The sequence below is a fragment of the Mustela nivalis genome (genome assembly GCF_964662115.1).
Source record: "Mustela nivalis genome assembly, chromosome: 14".
Taxonomy (NCBI): Eukaryota; Metazoa; Chordata; class Mammalia; order Carnivora; family Mustelidae; genus Mustela; species Mustela nivalis.
Genome location: NC_139033.1, coordinates 56,048,887 through 56,073,368, shown reverse-complemented (window position 1 = coordinate 56,073,368; position 24,482 = coordinate 56,048,887). Strand labels below are relative to the sequence as shown.

At 41.5% G+C, this 24,482-nt stretch overlaps 1 protein-coding gene across 6 annotated transcripts in view; it reads left to right on the top strand.

The window, feature by feature from the left end:
- The window catches only part of MAPRE2 (microtubule associated protein RP/EB family member 2), a 197,030-nt gene that overhangs the window by 44,213 nt on the left and 128,335 nt on the right, over nucleotides 1-24,482 (top strand). Inside the window, exon 1 of one of the 6 annotated variants that reach the window (XM_082699585.1) lies at nucleotides 21,889-21,917. The exons of the other annotated variants lie outside the window; for them this stretch is intronic. The gene's annotated coding sequence lies outside the window, so the exon portion shown is untranslated. Of the gene's footprint in view, nucleotides 1-21,888; nucleotides 21,918-24,482 lie in introns of those variants that run through there. 6 annotated transcript variants of the gene reach the window in all.

Genomic DNA, 24,482 nt, shown 5'->3' with positions numbered 1-24,482 from the left:
ACCCTATTCTAGTGCTTTCTCCTGTTAGAAGGGGAAGCACAGAGCCAACTAGACGTCTTGCAATTTCCTTGGTGGGAGGCATTAAAAAAAAAAAAAAGAAAGAAAGAAACAGCTGGAGAGTGCTGCTGACTGACTGATGTGGGTTATTTCAATTATGTGAAATAGAGGATGAAATTGTAGCACATAAATTTTGAATACAGAAAAGTCAAATACTATTTGATGACACACTCAGTGGTCGATTAAAGGCTCTATTTAAATGGAAATGGTTATCCCTAACATTTTGCAAGAAATTTTGTTTGCTACTAACTAACCCACCATTTCTTGTTTTTAAAAAAAATCTCCTAAGGCATATGTGACCCTAATAAATATACCCTGTTTTAAAATGCCCACCGATTATTAAATAAACTTATTTTTCTTATTTTTATTACTATCAACTTCAATTTTTATACCTCTCCTCTCTCCCTTATTCTTTTTTTAATTAAATTTTTAAAATTTCTTTATAAACTCTTCATTATTCTTTATATCACCATGACTCGCTCTATCACTGCCTGACTGCTTCCTTTCCCATTCTGTTTCTTTAAAGGGAACCAGCAGTACCTGACACACCTCAAGGCTTCAGTGTTGTCAGCTATAGAACTTTGCTCGAATTTCTCATTGCCCCGGGTACCCTGCTCAGAATTCTCTCCTCCTGGCTTTTGCGTCTGTAGCTCCCATAGCACAGAGCACAAGACCTTTCATGGTGTGGATGCTACTTGTTTACACTGAGCATTATCAAAAGGTGGGGAGAACATTTGTAAGCAAAGCATCCCGAGTACATTCAATTTTGTTATTTTCCAAGACAGACATTCTGGATATGGAGGAGCCAAAGGTCTCTTTCATTTCTTAAGTGCCATAAAAGGGTAGCTCATTGTTTATTTGTAGTTTTACATAAAACAATTTAGCATTGTTTTTAGCATGAAATAATTTAGTTAAAAACAATTTAACTAGTAATTGTTATACGTAACTACACTCTCATGGGATGAAGATTCACTTCACAAGTTGCTCTCTGCCAAATATTATGGGGAAAAAAAAACCAAACAAACAAACAGGACTATCCAGCTATGTGGATGCCTAAAGGAATTCATGAAGCTAGGAGTGTTATTTCAGAGTACTGGACAAATAACACATTAATAGTTAAACAGCTTTTATTGTCATTGGCCTTCATTAAAAATGGCACAAGTCTATTTAAATAGCCAGCATATTTAAAAATGAGAAGCTTGTTGTGTTCTTTGACAGATACTACCAAAAATAAATGTTAATAAGAATTTCCAAAGGCCAACATGATGTCAATGAACCCATTCTCGTTTCTGTGTAGCTTAGAAGAAGCACTGGGAATGTACTTCTGAAATTCCCATCCTTTTTTTGGGAGGTATAATTTATTGAAGGCTGAAATGTAGTCGAGAAGACTGGGTCTAATCCAGATTAATCAGGAACTGTTCATGAGAGGATGGTGTAAACCTAGTTCTCTAGTACTTATAAGTAGACCAAGAGGAGTGAGGTAGAAAGAATGTGTGTCATCTCGATTTTAGAAACTCTCAAGCTTTTTTTTTTAAATTAACATATAATGTATTATTTGTTTCAGGAGTACAGGTCTGTGACTCATCAGTCTTACACAATTCACAGCACTCAGCATAGCATATGCCCTCCCCCTTGTCCACCCCCCAGCCACCCCAACCGTCCCACCCCATCCACTCCAGCAATCTTCGGTTTGTTTCCTAAGATTAAGAGTCTCTTACGGTTTGTCTCCCTCTCTTCATTTTTCCCTCCCTTCCCCTATGATCCTCTGTCTTGTTTTTCAAATTCCTCATATCAGTGAGGGCATATGATAATTGTCTTTCTCTGACTGACTTATTTTGCTTAGCATAAAACCATCTAGTACCATCCACATTGTTGCAAATGGCAAGATTTCTCTTTTTGATGGCTGCATAGTATTTCATTATATATGTATATATATGTTTATATATGCATATATATATATATATATATATATCACATCTTCTTTATCCATTTATCTGTTGATGGACATCTAGGCTCTTTCCATCATTTGGCTATTGTAGACATTGTTGCTATGAACATTGGGGTTCATGTGCTCCTTCGGATCACTACATTTGAATCTTTAGGGTAAATACCCAATAGTGTGATTCCTGGGTCATTGGGTAGCTCTATTTTCAACTTTTTGAGCATTTGCATTCCTACTAGCAGGGTAGGAGGGTTCCCCTTTCTCTGCATCCTCACCAACAGCTGTCGTTTCCTGACTGGTTGATTTTAGCCATTCTGACTGGTGTGAGGTGGTATCTGACTGTGGTTTTGATTTTTATGTCAATGAAGCCAAGTGATGTTGAACACTTTTTCATGTGTCTGTTGACCATTTGGATGTCTTCTTTACAGAAATGTGTGTTCGTGTCCTCTGCCCATTTCTTGATTGGATTATTTGTTCTTTGGGTGTTGAGTTTGATAGATTTTGGATACTAGTTCTTTATCTGATATGTCATTTGCAAATATCTTCTCTCATTCTGTCAGTTGTCTTTTGGTGTTGTTGACTGTTTCCTTTGCTGTGCAAAAGCTTTTTATCTTGATGAAGTCCCAGTAGTTCATTTTTGTTCTTGCTTCCCTTGCCTAGAAACTCTCATTTGAGAACAAATGAGAATCATCCAGTGTTTTGTTTTTGTCTTTTTTTTTTTTTTACCTTAAATTTATACAGCCCTTTGGTCTTTTTTTTTTTTTTTTAAGATTTATTTATTTATTTGAGAGAGAGAGAAAGACAGCCAGAGTAGGAGGGGCAGAGAGAGAATCTGAGACTCTGTACTGAGTGCAGACCTCAAGGTGAAACTCCATCTTGATCTCATGACCCTGATCTCATGACCTGAGCTGAAACCAAGAGACGGAAGCTTAAAGGACTGCACCACCCAGGCACCCCCAGCCCTTTGGTCTTATTAACCCATCAGAGCCTAAACAGAACTGGGTAGATAGACTACCCATCTTCCCAAAAGTACAAATCCCAAAATTAAATGTTGCTCCAAGGTGGCGAGCAACCTGGGCTGCTGATTCCTTGTCTGGTGTCTATCATGTCATGCAGGTTTTCTTGAATAGTGTTGGATATAATCTTGCTTGGAGGCTTTGGCTAGACAAGTTCAGGTCTAATTCTCTGCTCCCTCCTCAAAGTAGGAGAAACGATTTACATACATCATGCTCTCACATGTTCTCACAGAGAAATCAACCTTAGGACTAGGCCAACGCCCAAAAATCCAAGCCATCATTAGTTTCTTTTTATTTTTTTTTAAGAATTTATTTATTTATTTGGCAGAGAGAGATCACAAGTAGGCAGAGAGGAAGAAGCAGGCTCCCTGCCAAGCAGAGAGCCCGATTCGGGACTCGATCCCACGACCCTGAGATCATGACCTGAGCCAAAAGGCAGAGGCTTAACCCACTGAGCCACCCAGGTGCCCCAAGGTTCTTATCCACATAACTAAAGTAGGAAGTTTCCGAATCTTTGCCCAGTGCATAGAAGCATAAACTCTCTGGTTTTAAGCGCCTTTACAGGTTCCTCACACTATCTGATGAAACATAAATACCCTATACAGCATCCTTACTAAATAGTCCTGCAGTCTCTGCTTTGGGTTCTCTCTCACAACACATTCGTCCATAAAGGATTCTCTGCAGCAAAGTGAAAATTTGCTCACTTAAAGCTCTCATCTTTTTTTCAGGTTTTTTTTTCTTTTTATAAAAGGGAAAACAATTTGTTTCCAAACATAGGTAAACTAATCACTCAAGATAGTTTAGTTTCATATTTCCCTTTGGTGTGAATGTACTTTGCAAAAGCAGTACATTTCTAAATAATACATGAATTTTTGTGATACAATAAACTGCAGAACTTCTGAACCTTAGCAGGCCCAAACAGAGCCGTGCTAACTTCCTTCGAGCTATGTCACTGTTTCCAGTGCTCCAGAAAATGGGAAAACACAGCCTTGCCAGCAAGCCCAGAGTGAGACTTGCCTTCTTTTTAGCAGTAGGAACTTCCTTTTTCTCCTTCCTAACCTGTGTGAGTTTTTTTTTTTCTTATTTGATTTAGTATATGAAGACATAATTTGAAGTTTTTTTCAGATTCAAGATTTTTTTTGAAAATTATTTATTTATTTGAGAGAGGCAAGGTGAGAGCATAAGCAGGCAGGAGGGTTATCAGAGGGAGATGGAGAAGCAGACTCCCTGCTGAGCAGGGAGCCCAAGGGAGGGGGCTCCATTCTACAACCCTGGGACCATGACCTGAGCCAAAGGCAGCTGCTTAATCAACCAAGCCACCCAGGTGCCCCAGCTTTGAGACTTTTCATTGACTGTCCCTTTATACATTTGAAACATGATGTGAAAACTTGCTGTTTTGAAAATAGCACTACTCTTCTACAGTATGCATTTAAGATCAGTTGCTACTTACAAAGAGAGTGCTCATTAAATAATAAGCATATTTTCATATAGTCACTTACATCACTAGAGGCTGGCAATACGCCATGGTCAATTTCGTCTAAAATTTCCAAATTCAAAAACAGGTCAGATTATGATCCAGAAATTCAAATTATTTGCCTTCTGCCTGAGGCTGGACAGATTACTATTAAGATTCTAGAAAGAATATTTGAAAGAACAATAACTACATTGATAGGAACTTGTCTTACTTTCTTATTTTAAGAGTTGCCTCATAAGATTTCCTTCAGTTAAGAGAAACTTCCTCTTTTTGATGACTTGTTAATGCCACTGACTGCAAATGAGTTTCTTAGATTAACAGAGCAATTTTAAGGGTTATATATAACTGGCCCTCTTCATCCTTTCCAAAATCAGTATAGCTACAATTTAGAAGCCAAAAATGGTGGTTGGGTCCCTTTTTTACTAGATCAAACAATGCATTATAAACAATGTAAAGTTTGAGATACCTGAGATCAGCTAACTAGTTTCTAAAAACAAAACAAACAAACAAACAAAAAGATGAAAAGTGTATTAACCCCATCCTAGGACCGTTGGTAGCAATGGCATGTAGATTTCTAACTCCCAAAGTGACTTAAGCTTTTCTTGCTCCTGACGGAGTTAACTAGGGAAGGAGGATGAAGGGAGACAGCTGAAGACAGATTGTAGAACCAGTTCAAGTGAAAAGGAACTTTCCTCCTTTATCATAATTTAGATTTCATATTTTATTAACTACATTTTGTTTAATATAGCTTGTGCATATATATGTATATATATAATGTGTAGCCCTCTTCAAAGTAGTTCCAAAATTAAACAGTACAGAGGGTCCTCAAAAGTTAAAAATAGAACTGCTTTATGATCCAGCAGTCACACTATTGAGTACTTTATTTCTTTTTTTAAAGATTCTATTTATTTGACAGACAGAGATCACAAGTAGGCAGAAAGGCAGGCAGAGAGAGGAGGGAGCGGGCTCCCTGCTGAGCAGAGAGCCAATGCGGGGCTCGATCCCAGGACCCTGAGACCATGACCTGAGCCGAAAGCAGAGGCTTAACCCAGTGAGCCACCGAGGTGCCCCCACACTGCTGAGTATTTACCTCAAGAGTATAGGAACACTAATTCAAAGGGATATGTGCACCCCTATGTTTATAGCAGCAATATTTACAATAATTAAGAGTGTCCTTTGACTGATGAATGGATAAAGAAGATGTGGTACACACACACACACACACACACGCACACACACACAGAAATACTAGTTAGTTGTGAAAAAGAATGAAATCTTGTCATTTGCAATGATGTGGATGGAACTAGAGGGTATTATGCTAAGTGAAATAAGTCAGAGAAAGACAAATACTGTATGACTTCACTCATATGTGGAATTTAAGAAACAGAACAAGCAAAGGGGAAAAAAAATAAGAGGAGAGAGGGACAAACCAAGAAACAGGCTCTTAATTATAGAGAATCATCTGATGGTTATTAGAGGGCAGGTGGGTAGAGGAATGGATTAAATATGTGGTGGGGATTAAGGTGAGCACTTGTTGCGATGAGCACCGGGTGGTGTATGGAAGTGTTGAGTCACTATATTGTATGCCTGAAACTATTATAATGCTATATGTTAACTAACTGGAATGTTAATTAATTTATTTATTTATTTAGAGGAAGACAGAGCAAGCATGTGAGGGAGGGCTTGGGGTGGAAAAGAGGCAGGAGGAGAGGGAGACAGAATCCTAAGCAGGTTCCATGCCCAGGGGTGAGCCTCACATGGGGTTCAATGTCATGACTTGAGATCATGACCTGAGCAGAAATCAAGAGTCAGATGCTCAACTGACTGAGCCATCCAGGCGCCCCATAACCAACTGCAATTAAAATTAAAACTTGAGGTCCTTTATCCATTTTGAGTCTATTTTCGCGTGTGGTATAAGGAAATGGTCCAGTTTCATTTTTCTGCATGTGGCTGTCCAATTTTCTTAAAAACAGTAGTTCCAAAATTAAGAATGTTCTGAAACTAATTAGATTTTACTATATTTTTTAACCAGAGGAAGAAATTCATAATTTTTAATTGCTTAAACAGGGGCAGAATACTCAAGCATTTTGCTGACAGTTAAGCCTTGGTATTAAGTTAGAATTAATTATAAACAACATGGCAAGAATAACTCTTATTATTTGGAGTTAGTAAGAGAAAAGAAAATAAGCCAAAAAAGGCAGGTGGAAAATGAGGCATTTTTTTTTTTTTTTTTAGTTTTGCTAAAGTATCTGAAGCTTTTTATTTGACGTCATACCAAAGTAAAACCAGAGCCCCAGGTTACCTATTTAAGCAGAGGCAGTTTTCAACAACTGATAAGCAAGAGGTGAGAGCGTGCCTGCAACCGCCACTTACACTTTTCTTCCTGCTTTCTTTTTTTTTTTTTTTAATATTTTACTTATTTATTTGACAGAGAGAGATCACAAGCAGGCAGAGAGACAGGCAGAGAGAGAGAGGAGGAAGCAGGCTCCCCGCTGAGCAGAGAGCCAGATGCAGGACTCGATCCCAGGACCCTGAGATCATGACCTGAGCTGAAGGCAGAGGCTTAACCCACTGAGCCACCCAGGCACCCCATCTTCCCTGCTTTCAAAGATGATCTTTAATCCGATCAGCTTGTCAGAATTGGATCTAGTAAGAAGCACCTTTCTTGATTCTACCCAGGAAACCACTATCTCCATTTTCTCTCTGATCTTCTCCTGTCCTGGAAAGAGGAGAAGAAAGAGAGGGAGCTAGATGGGAGAACTTTCTGCTTTGCTTCCCCTAGTCCTTTCCCCAAACCGTTGACAGATTTTTGTTAGTTTCACTTCCAGCTTACCTTCAACCATAATTTTTTTTTTAACTGTGGTCTTCTGGACACAAATTTTCTAAAAGGAGTTTCCACATATCAACAACAGGAATAACCACGTGCTGTATATGTTATTGGCAATTCCAGAAAGTGCAGTTGGAGTGTTTAAGCCACCTGCCAGCATCTGTCCTCTCAGCCCTTTAAGTAAGTGTTGGTTAGGCTCTGGAGGGGTGTGCATTTACCTCGGGTTGGGAGGTGAAATACAGGATGCCCAATTAAATCTGGATTTTAGATCAACAATGTTTTTTTTTAAAATATAAGTATATATTACATATATGTATTACATGGGGGTACACCCATACTAAAAAAAAAAAAAAAAAAGGATTTTTTTTTTTTTTAAGATTGTATTTATTTATTTGTCAGAGAGAAAGAGGGAGAGAGAGCAAGCACAGGCAGACAGAGAAGCAGGCAGAGGCAGAGGGAGAAGCAGGCTCCTCGCCGAGCAAGGAGCCTGATGCAGGACTCGATCCCAGGACGCCGGGATCATGACCCGAGCCAAAGGCAGGCGCTTAACCAACTGAGCCGCCCAGGTGTCCCAAAAAATGGATCTTTTATCTAATGTTTGACCTTAACTGAGTGTGTCTTTTTTTGGTTTTCTTTTTCTTTTTTCTTTTTGTTTTTGCTAAATGTGCAACCCTACTTTAATCCCACAACAAATCTCAAATGCCTCACTTTCCCAGGCTGTAAAATACCTGATCTGAGGCTCCATGTCCAAGATAATGAAGTAGAATGTCTGAGCTGCCTTCACCCACTAAAGGAAAAAACCAAGGCATTATCTGAACTTGTCTATACAACGTACCTAATTAAGAGGGGAAAATGAAAAGTAAACCCAGAGCTAGAAAATTAACAATCTTATTTTGTAAGCTATTGTAAGGTACTTTCTTTTTTTCATTAAAAAAATTTTTATATTAAAAAAAATTTTTTTTATTAACATATAGTGTATTATTAGCCCCAGGGGTACAGATCTGTGAATTGCCAGGTTTACACACTTCACAGCACTTTCTATTCTTTCACAGACCTTCTAATAGAATAGATACATTGATAGGTAAATTATTAGCTAGTGGAGTACTTGAGAAAGCATCAACCACGTCCACAAAACATTACTAATCAAAGTCCCCTGATCTTGAGTAATTCCAAGGAAGTTCATTCGCAGGGCATTCCAATGAATCCTCCCAAGTCTATTCATGTAATGTCCCAGAACCACAGTTGGGCATCGTTTAGGAGTATCTTAAAATGCAGAATTCAGGCTCCACCCCAGACTTTCTCATTCAGTCCTCCCTTTAACAACACCTGGAGGAAATTCCTGTGCACAGGGAAGTTTGAGAAAACCTGAAGCAGAGGATTCACTTGTTCACACATAAATTGACCTTTTGGTTTAATACCGGATTGAAGTAATCCTTATCAAAACTCTTGTTAACACCTAAGAAGAAATCATTTCTTTTGATCAAATATCTTTAATATGCAACTATTTCTATTTTCTTCTTATGAAGATACTAAACAACCATTCCTACTATTGTTTTATAATGAATATATTCAACAAAAGAAGACAAATGTGAATTTGAAAAAGGCTCTGATAAGGACTAACAGGACAGCCTATTATAAAGAACATTGTGGTTTGTCCTTCATTAAGGACTCACTTAATGGCACACACTTCCTGGCCCCCAGAATACAGCAAATCTCTTGTTTCTTCATTGCGTGTATTATAAGTTTCATAAGATATTTATGTGCCAACACCACACATGTGTCTGTTTGTATCCAGGCTCCTTTAAAACAGAACAGAGGGCATGTAGTTCGAGCCTATGGCAAATTCCCAACTGCTCTTGTGAAATTCTGAGCTTTAAAAAGTCATAGAAAACTTTCCATAGGGGCGCCTGGGTGGCTCAGTTGGTTAAGCTACTGCCTTCAGCTCAGGTCATGATCCCAGGGTCCTGGGATCGAGCCCCACATCGGGCTCTCTGCTCCTTGGAGAGTCTGCTTCTCCTTCTGACTTTCTCCCCTCTCGTGCTCTCTCTCACTCTCTCTCAAATAAATAAATAAAATCTTAAAAAAAAAAAAAAAACTTTCCATAGATTTTAATTCCTTTTTGAGTTTGAAATCCTCACTTCCTTATCCCTGCCCACCTGATTTTTTTAGAAGTTACAGTGTTGTGGGGCACCTGGGTGACACTCGGTTAAGCAAATCAACTCTTGGTTTCAGCTCAGGTCATGATCTGGGGTCTAAGCTCAGCTCAGGGTTGTAAGACAGAGCCCCGAGTCAGGCTCCTCACTCCAGCACAGTGTCTGCTTAAGACTCTCTCTCCCCCGAGATAAATACATAAATCTCTCTCTTTTTTTTTTTTTAAGATTTTATTTACTTATTTGTCAGAGAGAGCACATGCATGAGCAGAGGGAGAGAGAGAAGCAGACCCCCCACTGAGCAGGGATTCCCAACATGGGACTTGATCCCAAGACCCTGGGATCATAACCTGAGCCAAAGGCAGACACCTAACTGACTGAGTCACCCAGGCATCCCTAAATACATAAATCTTAAAAAGAAAAAAAAAGTTACACTGTTGCATTGCAGAAAAAATTCTGGAACTGGCACAAAAACCTCAGAAAAGCCTAATGCTTAAAACTAGTTCTAGGGGTGCCTGGGTGGCTCAGTGGGTTAAGTCGCTGCCTTCGGCTCGGGTCATGATCTCAGGGTCCTGGGATCGAGTCCCGCGTCGGGTTCTCTGCTCTGCGGGGAGCCTGCTTCCTCCTCTCTCTCTCTCTCTGCCTGCCTCTCTGCCTGCTTGTGATCTGTCTGTGTCAAATAAATAAATAAAATTTAAAAAAAAAATGCTTAAAAAAAAAAAACTAGTTCTACTGCTGACGGGGTGACTTTTTGAAGATGTTACTTTACATCCTTAATCAACATCCCTCAGATTAAGTTTTCTCCTCTGCCCAGTAGAGACGGTGGAGTCTGGCATTGTCTCACAGGATTCTTGTAAGACTCAGAGAACATGTGAGTCTTTATGAGAACTGTATTATGTAGTGACACAGTCATAAGGTTTGTTTAATGGTTTTCACATATGGCTGACAATAGAACAAATATGATCTATGTATTTTCCTGCAACACATCTAATTTGGAAGCAAGGTGATCTTAAAATTAAGAGTTCCATTTATGCATCAGGAATTTTAAGAGTTCCATTTTTTTTTTAAAGATTTTATTTATTTATTTGACAGAGATCACAAGCAGGTAGAGAGGCAGGCAGAGAGAGGGGTGGTGGGAAGCAGGCTCCCCAGGAAGCAGAGAGCTCGATCCCTGGACCCTGAGATCATGACCTGAGCTGAAGGCAGAGGCTTAACCAACCACTGAGCCACCCAGGCGCTCCAAGGTTAGATCTTAATAAAGCTAAATTTAATAAATAAATAAATACAACATAAGACACATTAGTGAGAGTTTGAAAATGGGGGAGACAAAAGAGGGGAGGCCCTTATAATCTTTCTACCTCTGTTCAAGTATTAAAAAAAAAAAATTTTTTTTTTCCTTTTTTGTGTAAAGCTCTTATTGCCTGTAATCACACTCAACAATATTTCACATGAACATTTTCCATAGCATGTTGGATTTTATTTCCCACAGCCAGCCTAATGTTTCTAGGTTCAGTGTCTTCGCACGTTTTTCTGCCGGGGAAGTCTTTCTGTCTTTCCTTCCATAGTGAAGTCAGGCTCAGCCTTTGTCTTAGCTCAGGTGGGACTTCCTCCAGGTCCTTGCCGCTGGGAGCGCGCTCCGACCAGTGGCTTCTGCATCACCTGGGAGCTTCATATAAATGCCGAAGCTCTGTCTCCGTCCCACACATTCTCAATCAGAATCCCTACTGCTGTAAGATGCTCAGGTGTCATGGATTAACATTTGAGGAAGATTGTTCTGGAAAACCTCTCCGAACCTGAACCTCCTAACCGTGACCTCCCCCACCTCCCACAGGCCCGCCCACCCGTCCAGGATAGGTCAGGCGACTCACTGCGGTTTGCCTTTAATTCCCCACACGTGGGCCTCCCCAGCTCAAAAATTGGTTGGAGATGGGGATGGACTCCTGTGGCTCCTCACGTCCCCGGGTTCGAGTGCGCACTTAGCACGTAAGCTTCCATTTTTAGAGTTGTTTTATCCTTTTTCTGACACCGCGGCTCTGTAGATGAAACAAAAATACAGGTGAAAATTTTCGTCCGTGCTGAGAAAAGTGGGTCGTCAGGTAGGACTGTCTGGGTCACTGGTCCACAGTTTGGGAGAGCCCTATAATTGTGGTCTTTACTGTGGGAAACGCATTGGGAGTTGGAGGGGGGAAGAAATGCTTCTCTCTCTGCGAATAATTTCTGGAAGTCCACTGTTGGAGCTTGATCCTTTTGGGTTAAAGTATTGAATATCTGCTACCAATATCTCTGAGAGAACCTACACTTCACACTTGGCATAGAGGTTGAGCAGCTGGCAGATTTTGGTAAGCGTTTCATAAGATCTAGAGATAAGGGTTCTCTGACAGATCAGATAGGGTGCTCTAGTAGGTTTTAGGGAAGTTAAATGGTGGAATGCTACAAAACAGCTTCTAATCCTGGCAGATGTTACAGTAGGTTTTATCCTGAATCCTACCATAGGTTGCTTTTTCATTTAAAAAAAAAAAAAAAAGTCCATAAAAATCTGAAGGTAGGACTCTACCTTCATCCTGCCTTTTCATCAGTTCTCCTTTCAAAGCCAACCACTGACAGGCTGGGGTTTTTTGGTCGTTTTGTTTGTTTGTTTCTCCCAGATACTGTTTTAACTGTAGACAAAGTTCAGGTCCTTCTACACCAAGGTTTTTGAACTCCTACTGAAGTTAAACAGCAGATCTGGAGGGAGCCTCCTCTGTGTTCAGGAACCACTTGGTCCTTTCATTGTGGCAGGAACGTTTTGTGAGTTCGAGTGGACAATCTGATAGAGGGAGGCTGAGCCCAGAAGCCTGCTGTTTTGAATTAGCAGAAGACTGATTAGGGCTTTGGAATCAAGTTGTACCCAGAAACAAGAAATGTCTGTCCTGCAAGGCTATTGTTTGTCTTATTTGAAAGGAACAAGAGGCTCCTGGTACTGCTTACCAATGACTCTCACAATTAGCCTCATGGAGCACGAGGAGTATAACTATATTCAAGAATGTGTGGCTTCTCCTCCCCTTTGGGAGCCTGTCGCTGTGCCCACCCATCACCATGGACACCAGCTTAAGCTGAGCCGTGATTCTGAGTCTGATTTCTCTTGCAGAAGGGTGTCTTAAGCTGGTTTTCTGTCCTAAGCTGCCTATGTGAGTGTCTGCGGTGATGCTATTCACAGTAATTTGCCCAGACAGGGAGCTTGGGTGGGGTTTTTAGGAACCCTCTGACACCTCCAGAGCATACCTTGTTGCGCAATCTGACGCAGGTGAGCCATGCAGGACGAGAAGAACAATTGTGTTCCATTCGCTGTGATCTCAAGCCGAAGTCCATTTGAGTCATATTTTCCCACGGGGTTTGTGGCCCATCCCAAAGGAATGAGATTTTAAACACCCTATTCTTGAGAAGTTTAGTGTTGTCAGCCTCGCTCTTAGAATCGGAAAGCCATGTGCATTTTTTTTTGTTGTTTTTTTGCATTTGGGGGCGTTTGTCTGTAAATGTTAAGTAGTTAATAACTTTGCTGTTTGTTAATTCTGTGTGCCTTTGGGAGACTTTTATATTCTGACTCCCCTCTCTGAAAAAAACTAGCCAAACTGTCTAATAATGATCAGGAATAGAGACTCTATAGATTAAAAAATGAAGAGGACGTTAAAATTCCATTTCAAACATTTAACGTATTAGAGAACTGACAGTCCAACCAAGAGGAAGCAGCAACCTCTACCAAAACATTCAAAAAAAAAAAAAAAAAATAAGCATGATTCAGGAGTCAAGACAAAGAATGTTTGTCTCTATCCCCTTAAACAATGATCTTCTTTTAAAATCTTTGCAAGTTAGGCACAACACCATTCCTGCTCTTCTTTTCTTTCTTTTTTTTTTTTTTTTAAGATTTTATTTATTTATTTGACAGAGATGACAAGTAGGCAGAGAGGCAGAGAGAGGGGGGAAGCAGGCTCCCCGCTGAGCAGAGAGCCTGATGCGGGGCTTGATCCCAGGACCCTGGGATCATGACCTAAGCCAAAGGCAGAGGCTTAACCCACTGAGCCACCCAGGCGCCCCTCTATTCCACCTCTTCTTATGAACGAGTCAACTTAAATTGATTGTAGGAGGGCCTGGGCCTTATCCCAGCTCTGCTTTAAGTGCAGTCCCAAAACACTTCAATCCATGTGTGACCTCTAGCCTCCTCAGCCGGGGGGTTGTCTTACCTTTTACTTCTGCTTTCCCCATGAGAAATGTCAGCACTCCAGAAGCTAGTTGTCAATCCATCTTCCTTAGAATAAAATAGAATAGAAAATGTAATGGGAACTGGACTTTTTCCTCTCAAAGCCTCCATAAGGTTTTCAACACATGAGGAAAATACATCATTTTGATAGTACAGTAGCACACTGAATGATTTGAGTCACTGAGGGTGGTAGTGGTAGGATTCAGACTTCCACTTAACATATGAAGAATGCCATTGTCGCTCAAAATAGGGAAGTGCTGTGATTTTTGGAAGAGCAGACACGTTTTAAAGAGCATCCACTTGGATACCCTGCTGAGCTCACTTTTCCCCTGTAAATGTAGTTGTTAGCATTCTGTCTTCTCTCCATCCACTGGCCTAGGCTGGAGAGCTTCTATGTCTTCCTCTGTTAGAGAGCAGGGAAGACGTGGAAAAGCAGGATGACTGACCCAGTACAGCAGGGGGTTGTACTGAGCTGACCCCAAATACAGGCAGAAAGAAGAGCCCTGAATCTTCCTGGTGTTCAAGCACGTGGTGCTTCTAGGAAGACTCAGGGAAGCATGAGCTGTCCCCATGGGGAGCAAAAAGGAAGTACCTTGTGGGATAGGAAGGAACAAGAAGGCACAAAAGCTTGTTTCTCTAGGGAGGACCTAAAAGATTGGAAAGAGGTAAGAATCTTTAAGCCCTACTTTAAGTGCAATGTCTATAAAGCATGAAGATACCAACAACTTGAGCTAGCTAGCATTCAACCCTAAAGTGAATAGGAAAGGTTCTGCTTGTTGTCTAAAGATTGTTTTGTTCTTTTCTGTTCCCCGTCCCCCTCCACTGCCTACCTTTAGAGATGGTGATCAAACCACGGAGTTTGCTGAGGTCACAGACTATAGAAAAGGCAACAGATAGGCTTCATAGGGGCCATATGAAGGTCATGCTCAAGGCCACATCCACAAGAGCCCTTCAGGTGGGCATTCTCTCCCATTCTAAGCCATTGGTTTTCTCCAGGGTTGATTCTACATGGACATTTCCTCATCCTATAACTAAAACTCAGATCCACTTGACAAGGGAGATGTGTTCAAATCGTGATGATGAACACAAGGGTTTTCCGTTTACACAGAAATCTGCCATAGCTGAAGAATTCTTATACAGAGCAGCAACACTCAAACTGCACTTGACAGAACACTTGGAGCTGGAGCCCCGAGTTTAGACGGTATATCCACAGTCACGTCAGGGAGAAAACCTCAGCCCCAGGGAAGTTCACGCCAGGTGCCATGCTCTGTGCAGCAGGCAGGTTTACAGAGGATAGTTGGATTCCCCAAGTAGCTCTTAAAGGCCCATACAACCCCTAAAGCCATTAAATTGTAACGACCTCCATGGGAAGATGCATGGTGTCTCAAAAAAAAAAAAAAAAGAAAGAAAGAAAGAGGGCTGATAAATCCACTTTGGATACAGAGCCCAGTACAGCCGAGGACTGCAAGTTCTGGCATCAATGGTCCCTTCGTTTCCCTCAGTTTGAAAATGCAAGTGCACATAGAAAAGTCCTCAGGACTTATCTGGAAGTGTTGTTAGAAAGCAATGGCAAGGGGCACCTGGGTGGCTCAGTGGGTAAAGCCTCTGCCTTCAGCTCAGGTCATGATCCCAGGGTCCTGGGATCGAGCCCTGCACTGGGCTTTCTGCTCAGCGGTGAGCCTGCTTCCTCCTCTCTCTCTGCCTGCTTCTCTGCCTACTTGTGATCTCTGTCTGTCAAATAAATAAATCTTTAAGGGAAAAAAAAAAGTGAAGGCGATCTCAAAAGCCTAACCTGCTACTTTGAAGCAGAATGATAGTTCAGGTATACTAGAGTTTGCTGAAATATTTAGCTTTGGCAAACCTTTTTTTTTTTTTTTTTTTTTTAAGATTTTATTTGTCAGCACAAGCAGGGGGAACTGCAGGCAGAGGGAGAAGCAGGCTCCCTCTGAGCTAGGAACCAGATGTGAGACTTGATCCCAGGACCCCAGGATCGTGACCTGAGCCATAGGCAGATGCTTAACTGACTGAGACACCAAGGCATCCTGCTTTTGCAAATTGCTTAAGTTTTTCCTCCTTTTTTGAGAAACTACTTGGTAGTTCATCTGAGCATTCTTCTATCTCTCAAACACACTGGATGCCTGTGTGGTAAACTCCACTGAGTCTGTTTCCTATGCGAAGGAAAGTAAGTGGCCTCAGTGAGGGTGCCAGTGTAGCAAGATCCAGAACCAGCCGTTTAGGTGAGCAGAGAAGAAATAACATGTTTGTGATTAGTACTCCCCAACATATTTGCACACATGAGTTAATTAAGTGCTTAACATATTAAAAAGCAGGGAACTTTCCCTAAGGACCTGAAACTCTGGATGAGTACATGACCACTGGGGAATTAGGGATGTGGGGAGAGAGGAGAAGCAAGGGAAAATGTGCTCCAAGAATGGATTTCAGCTCCTTAATTTTGCTTTGTTCCATCCTTGGTAGCAAGATAAATGAGTTGACTTCATTTGGGATCCTCTGAGTGAATGCCCCATCACACTAAGTTCAGGCCTGATTACCACATAGCAGACTGTGGGAAGAGCTCTGAAAACAGATCATGGCCTTGCCCCTTGGTGTGGTTCCCAGACCAGCAGCATCTAGAAGTTTCTAGAAAGAATTTTAGACTACTGAATCATAATCTGAATTTTAAGATTTTCTGCAGATGCAAAATCTGAAAAGCACTGCCATGAAGGAAACTGAGAGATAAAATATTTATCTTCCTCTAATTTTCTGAATGAGGAAAACAGAAATGGCTTTTAAATCCTACGTCTCCTGTCTCCAAAGGGGCAGCAGTCCTAAGTCTTTCCCTGTTGTTCTTCGCTTCCCTGTCGATATGTTTGCCCTGGTGGTGTAGTAATTGGTATCCGTGAGCTCCTTGCTGGCTACAGGGTGCACTGCTCACCCTTGAGACACCCAACCTTCTCTCAGATATACCAGATGCATAACAGGGTGTCCATGAACTCCTGCTCTGAAGGCCAAAGTCCCAGCCCTTCCACAAGCCTCTCTTCACAGGATCTGCAAGATGAGAATAAGAAATCGCCTCCCTCAGCGGGTTAACCATGGGAAGTCAGTGAGCTGACCCAGGCAACGTACTTCAGCCCGTGCCTCCCATACACTAGCTGCAGATATGTGGTAACTTGTGCTTAGGTGCTCAGTGTTGGACAAATGAATAGATAGGAACTGCGTCTAAAAAACACTTGATGAAGATCAAAATCTGGTGTTTTGTTGCTTCAAAAATAGGCAATCTTAATATGCAAAGAAAGCCTGATAGAAGGCAAGAGAAAGGGAAAATGGGTCAAAGTGAACCCATAGAGAAAGCATGTGATTTGGACTCAGAAGACCAGAGTTCGTGTCCCAGCTCTGGCCTTTATCAGCTATGGGATCTCCTACAATAAACAAGCTTCCACAATTACTCTTTTTTTTCTGGGGTTATGCGAAAAGGGGGAGGCAGTTATAACTGACCAGTTAGGAGGACAAGGCTCACCTTGCTCATTCTTCTATCCCTACATCTCAGCCCATGGGTGCCCTGTGATGTGTTGTTTTTTTGTTTTCTTTTGTTTTTTTCCCCAAAGATTTTATTTATTTGACAGAGACAGCAAGAGAGGAGAATACAAGCAGGAGGAACGGGAGAGGGAGAAGCAGGCTTCCCACTGAACAGGGGAACTCCCAATGTGGAGCTCCATCCCAGGACCCTGGGATCATGACCTGAGCCGAAAGCAGACACTTAATAACTGAGCCACCCAGGCACCTCCCTGTGATGTGTTTGTTCAGTTGGACTGGATGATGCACTCTCAATGGAAACAAAACCTAAAAATTGCATTGGTTTGTTACCCTCTAAATCTCAACCCTAACAGACAAAATCTATCTCTTAGTATTTAAATTTTTTAAAGATTTCATTCATTTGAGAGAGAAAGTGCTCATGCAAGCATGTACCAGTGAGGGGAGATAAGTGAGCACTGAGCAGGAGACCCAGTGTGGGGCTCCATCCCAGGACCCTGGGATTAAGACCTGAGCCAAATGATGATGTTTAATGACTGAGTGACCCAAGCACCCCTAAAGAGAAGGTTTTAAGAAACCTTTCAAGTTGGAGGGGCACCTGAGTGGCGCAGTCAGCTAAGCAGCTGCCTTCAGCTCCGGTCATGATCTCTCAGTCCTGGGATCGAGTCCCAAATGAGGATCCCTGTTCAACCCTGTTCAACAGGGAGCCTACTTCTCCCTCTCGCTGCCTCTCCTCATGCTTGTGCTTTCTCACTGTGTCAAGTAAATAAATCTTTAAAAAAAAATATTTCAAGTTGGGTATTTTGCCTGGATATATTTCCCATAATAGATTGGGGTTTTGTTCCCACCCCCCGCCCCAAGTTTTATCCACAACAATGTAACTGGTGCTTCTGCTCTGGGGCAGCACTCTTTCCCAGGTGACTGGAATTCAGCATAAATTTCCCCCAAATGTTTTGTAAGTGGTACTCTTCTTGAACCCCACAGCAGCACCCCCCAAAACCGTGTTGGTGGTTATCACAGGGTGCACACTAGTCCCAACAGAAAACTTAAGGATAGAAGCTATGCGAATAATCCTGAATATTTCAATAAATTCCATCCACTTCACACTTTGTAACAGACTACTGAAAATGTTAGTGTGAAAACCTTCCCACATGACACTACAGTTGGACATGCTTATCCATCTTTGGAGGGAGGTCTTAGCAACCCTGGATACCCAGTGTCCTAACAACCCTCCTGCCACAGCCAAAGTCTTGTTCAAATCTCCTATGACCCTTTCAACACTTCTCCTCTATTCCTGTGCTGCTGCTTTGGACAGTCAAAGGAGTAAGACGATAATATAGATAGGACACGTGCAAAGTAAGAATTTCATTTCCATGATAACCTGAACGCTAAATTTGGACACTGGGCTCAAAGTGAATCTGATCCCAGTCACTGCGCTGCTTGCCTGCTTCGTGAACATTCTGCTACATTTCATTATCGGTCATACTTGTGAGGAAAGGCGCCAACTATTTTCCGGGATCTCTGATTAAACACCAATAAAAGGATAAGTAATTATTAAAAATAGTCACAGAATTAATACACAGGCTATTTCTCGTGTAGTTTGTCTCACGTCTGTCTTTTTAATTTTACTTTTGTGCCTTTGGCATGGTGGATATTCTATTCTAGAATAGAAAGGGCAATCTCAAATTATTTTAATCCTGGTTTGCATGGGAAGTAACAGATGGAAAAAGGAGGATTCTGAGAGGGGGATGAGGCTCAGTTTGTATGAAAATAACTGAATTTCTGTTTTATTATAGCTATGACTTTAGACAATTTGGGGGGATTATACTTTATTTTTATAGAAGCCTAAATCACACGACCAAAAGAAGTTTATAACATCATTACCATTCTTAATGTATACCATCAAAATCCCTTTATCAGCCGGCTATAATTTTTCAAAGCCCTTAAATATACAATACGGGTCATTTTGTAGTCTGGCTTGCTTAAGGAGAGGAATGCATTGTCCCACACTCAATGCCCAAGATTCAGTGTAATTTGACCTCCCTTACTCGATGGATAATCTCATTTGGTTTTGGTTTCCTGGTGCGTGCTCAGCTCTGTGCTTCCCGGCAATCCTGCCTGCTAGTTCCCCGGGGAAGTTAAACCAGGCAGGCTCTCCGCTCCCTCTGCCGCCCTGGGAATGGCTCAGAGCCCAGCCCACCCAACCCAGGCCACTAATTGAGCTGGTGCTTGGCCGAGGAAGGGCTCTCCAGAAGACTAATATGGAGTAGGATCAGCCGAAGGATTAGTAGCCTGTGACCTGTTAACGTTTATGAGCTGCATTCTTCCTAGAAAGCTGTGGCGCTCCCATCCTAAAGAATGTGATCTACAACTGGAAGGATTGCATATCTGCAAGCACCCGCAGGGAGTTTGGAATTCAGGATACAGCTCATTTTGAAGGTCCAAAGAGAATTTAGTCAACTCCTGAGGGGAGAAAACCTTGGTTCACATCCCAGTGGGGTTCCCTTCTTGGAAAAGCCAGGAGCAACTGGTTTAAGGTTAAAGCCTTTTATGAGGAAAAGGCTTTAACCTTGCATGGTCAGAAACCTCACTGGCTAAATACATAGCACCGAAGGAAAAGCCAGATCTTCTTCCAATGGTGGGCATAACTAGAAAATCTTTGCAACCCTTTCTTCATTCTGCTGTCTCCTATGTGCCGGATTTACCTCCGGAGGTGGAAGCAGTCTTGGGTGGGGGACAGGGTAGGGCTCTCAATCTAGGACAGATGTTCTGGGCTCTACCCATGGGATGTCAGAATTCTGAGTTTGTTCAAAGAAAGAGCATCTGATATGTCCAGAGGACGAAGGAGAATGGACTTTTGTAGCAACAGAGAATGTGCTTTGTTAAAGAGTGTGGCCATGTTGTGACTCTGTTTCTAACAAAGAAACTTGGTCTTTTCAGTTGAAGCCAGTAAACTAGAGAAGGGGCTGGCTTTCTGAGGAGCTGCGTAGCGCTCAAAATAGGAAGAGTGAAAGTCGACAGGGTCTTTCCTAACATGAAGGAAGACTCTACATGCTCCTCTCTGTGTGGGGGTGAGGACAGTTCTACCTTCTTCAGTGTGGCCCAGTTCAGAATAGAGCATACCTGCCTGCCTTGTCACCCGTAAGAGCCACGCGGGATGAAATGCTAGACCTGGACCAGTAAGGGTGAGGATTGGGGGACGTTCTTGCATAACATCAACTCAAAGCTATCAGAGATCCTTTTAAATATGCAAAACTATCAAACTGCTACTTTGAAGTTCCTTCTGGTCTTCAGTGTATTTGTATCTATTTTGACTTTTTTAGAAGATTTTATTTATTTACTTATTCGTTTGTTTATTTGTTGAAGAGAGAGAATGAGAGCGAGAGAACATGAGAGGAGGAAGGTCAGAGGGAGAAGCAGACCCCCTGCTGAGCAGGGAGCCCCATGCAGGGCTGTCTCCCGGGATTCCAGGATCATGATCTGGGTTGACGGCAGCCACTCAACCAACTGGCCACTCAGGCCCTCTATTTTGACTTTTAATGAAAATTTAGAAAGTTTGACATGGAGGAAAGAGGGGATAACTGCAGAGAATTCTCCGATAGGCAAGACTGGACAGAAGACTGTCAGTAGAGGTTTCCAAATGCTAGAATCCTGGATGCTAGAAATATTTTTTCTTGGATCTGTAAAAAAGTGGGGCAAAGTCACCACCCCATCTTGCCCACTGTCTCAGAGCTTTTTTTTTTTTTTTTTTTTAAGATTTTATTTAATTATTTGACAGAGAGAGAGATCACAAGTAGGCAGAGAGGCAGGTGGAGGGGGGGGAAATTTAGGCTCCCTGCTGAGCAGAGAGATGCGAGACTCAATCCCAGGACTCTGAGATCATGACCTGAGCCAAAGGCAGAGGCTTAACCCACTGAGCCACCCAGGGGCCCAGAGCTTTTGTTTATCTCTGGAAAAGTAAAAAAATAAGAGATTCTTGCTCCACTGTCGTTGTTGTCCAATCTTTTTTTAAATTAAACTTGGTTTTTAGATCACTGTAGGTGAATATGTAGTTGTAAGAAACCATATGGAGCTTTCTCATGTGCCTTTGAGTCACTTCTTCCCCCTCCACAATAACATCTCACAAATTGGTTACAACCAGGATATTGACAAGGATTAGTGTTCAAGCTTAGTGTTGCCCTTTGATGATCACACCCTCCTCCCCCTACTCCTCCAATGCTCCCCCCGACTCCTCCCTACTCCTACAGCCATTAACCTGTGCTCCATTTCTACAGTTTTCTCATTTCAAGACTGTTAGATAAATGTAATCATATGATATATGACCTTTTGGGACTGGCCTTTGCCCCTCAGGATAATTCTCTGGAGGTTGATCCTGGCTGTTGTGTGTATCAATAGTTATTTTTTTATTTACTGTAGTAAAAGGGTATGCCACAGTTGGCTTAACCATTAACCTGTTGAAGGACATCTGGGTTGTCTCTGATTTTGACTGCTAAGAAAAACAGCAGCAGCAGCAACAACAACAACAATAACACACACACATACACACACACACACACCCTGCTATAAATATAAATTTTCATTTGAAAAATGCCAAGATGTACAATTGGTGGGTTGTATGGTAGTTGCACGTTAAAAAAAAAATTTTTTTTTGCCAGAGTAGCAGAGCCATCCTACATCCTCACAAGTAATGTGAGTGCTCTAATTCCTTATCAATGTTTCACCTCTCTATTTTAGCCATTCTTCTAAGTGTATAGTGCTATTTCATTATGGTCTTTAATTTTCACCTACCTAATGGCTAAGGATATTAAATATCATTTCATGTGCTTTTTGACTATTCGCGTATCCTCTTCAGCTAAATGTCTCTTCATGTCTTTTGCCCACTTTCCAATGGAATTTTTTAACTGTTGAGTTTTCAGAGCTTGTTATATATTCTAGAAACTGGTCCTCTGTCAGATAAGTAGTTTGCAAATATTTTCTCCTAATTTATCCCTCATATTTGCATCTACTTCACAGGGACAAAAGTTCTTAATTTTGAGAAAGTCCAATTTATCCCTTTTATGGATTGTGTTTTTGGTGTCAAGGCTAAGAACTCTTTGCGAGGCCCCACGTCTCAAAGATTTTCTTTGTTTTTCATAGCTTTGTATTTTATATTTATACCATGTTCCATTTTTTTATTTAAAGATTTATTTATTAGAGAACATGAAAGAGAGCATGAGTGGAGCCAGACGAAGGCTTGATCTCACCACCCTGAGGATCAAATCTGAGCAAAAACCAGGAGTTGGCCACTTAACCAACTGTGCCACCCAGGGGTCCCCCATGCTCCTTTTTTTTTTTTTTTAAGATTTTATTTATTTATTTGACAGACAGAGATCACAAGTAGGCAGACAGAGAGGGAGAAGCAGGCTCCCTGCCGAGCCTAGAGCCTGATGCAGGTCTTGATCCCAGGACCCTGAGATCATGACCTGAGCCCAAGGTAGAAGCTTTAACCCACTGAGCCACCCAGGTGCTCCCCATGCTCCATTTTTAATTTTTATATTAAATGTGAGACTTTTGGAGAACTGCCTTGCCAGTGTCAAACATCAAAGACAAAACTGCCTTACCTGCCACCCCCACTGGCAGGGGGCAGGGGGCGGGGCTTATGTTTCCACCCTTGCCAGGCTGTGCCTTCTTGAGCAGACCAAAGACTCTCCAGGGGTTTCAGATCTATAGCGAAGATCTAGCTTTTACAGAGATGTGGCGTCCGTCCGACTCCTAGAAGCTGTCACTTTCTCGATGCACAATATGGGCCCCTTGCTCCATTACTCTGAACCTCAGTTTCTTTATTTGTATTAAGGTTTTGGAAATTAAATTGGATAAAATATGTGAAATGACTTGTGCAAAGGCTTTTCAATAAATGATCCCATTCTTCAAACTGATCCATTACAGCTGCTGAAAAACAAGCAACGGCCCATTGTCAGACAACAGAAAGGGCCAATTGTATATAGCCAATCCTGAATTTTTTAAGGATGAATTATCTATTTGATAGGTAAACTAGGAACCGTGTACTCTTCCTAACTTGGTGGCCAGTACTTTCCCTGATAACACAGCTACTGAGTACTAGTTCAATAACCATGGCAAATGAAAGTTCTGTTGTAATTCAGTTCATTGCTGGAAGATTTACGGACTTAGGAAAATGATATGGGTAGGAATGGATTTTTTTATTTGACTATCAACTGTCATTAAATTATGAAAAGATTTAAAAGAGCTAGGACATTAACTTCTCTAAACTATGTGAAGAAATTCTGTCAGAAGAAATTTATCTATCTCCTCTTTCCCTTACAGAAATTAGATATATAGAAATTAATCTATCTCTTCTTTCCCTTATAGAAAAGGTATAAAAGGCCTTCCTCTTTTCTTAAAAAAAAAAAAAAAAAATTCATGCAGCAACAGCTCCAGACACAGTTCTGGAGATCACCTTGCATTGGGTCTACCACAAATATTTTTAAGCAATTGACTTAAAACACACACACACACACACACACACACACACAAATAGGCACCAAAGGCATTTGTGTTTTCTGTTCTAGGACAATTTTAGAAGAGTAATGGGCTGGGTGAGCACCTAGGTAGAAGGCAGCAGTCATTTCTGATTTGTTTCTTGGGGTGGTGAGAAGACCATTAAGGCTGGTATACGTATGCATTTGGGTCTTTTTTTTTTCCTTTAATCAACATCTGCATGAGCCGTAAGCGGCCTCCCCAGGAACCATCCACTTCCCACCCTCACACTGGACCGTAAAAATCTGGAGCTCAGACACATTTCTTAGCCTCGAGAATTGTCTTTCCTTAGTTTATTTCTCACTTAGCCAGGGCATGTTTTGAAGAACAAGAGCTAATGCACATAAAGGAAATTGTCACTTGTTGGTGCGTATAGTTTTGAAGTTTGATCCTGGCATTGTTTAGAATGCCTGTCCTCTCAAAAATCTTCTGATTGGAATAAGACCGTGTTGGTACCAGGTGTAAAACCTGCCAATAAACCTGAGGTTAAGGAAGCTGATACTCTATAATGTTGGCCTTTGCTGTCCCGCTCAGAGGTCCTCCTTCTGGGGGTTATTTGCTAACACGTGAATTCTCATCACATCAGACTATCAGGGAGAAAGGTAAAAAGAAAAAATTATCTTCATAAAACTGACATGATACTGTTCACAAGCCATAATCAACCTCAAAGTTGATTTCATATATAGAGAGAGAGAGAGAGAGAGAGAGAGAACCAAATGC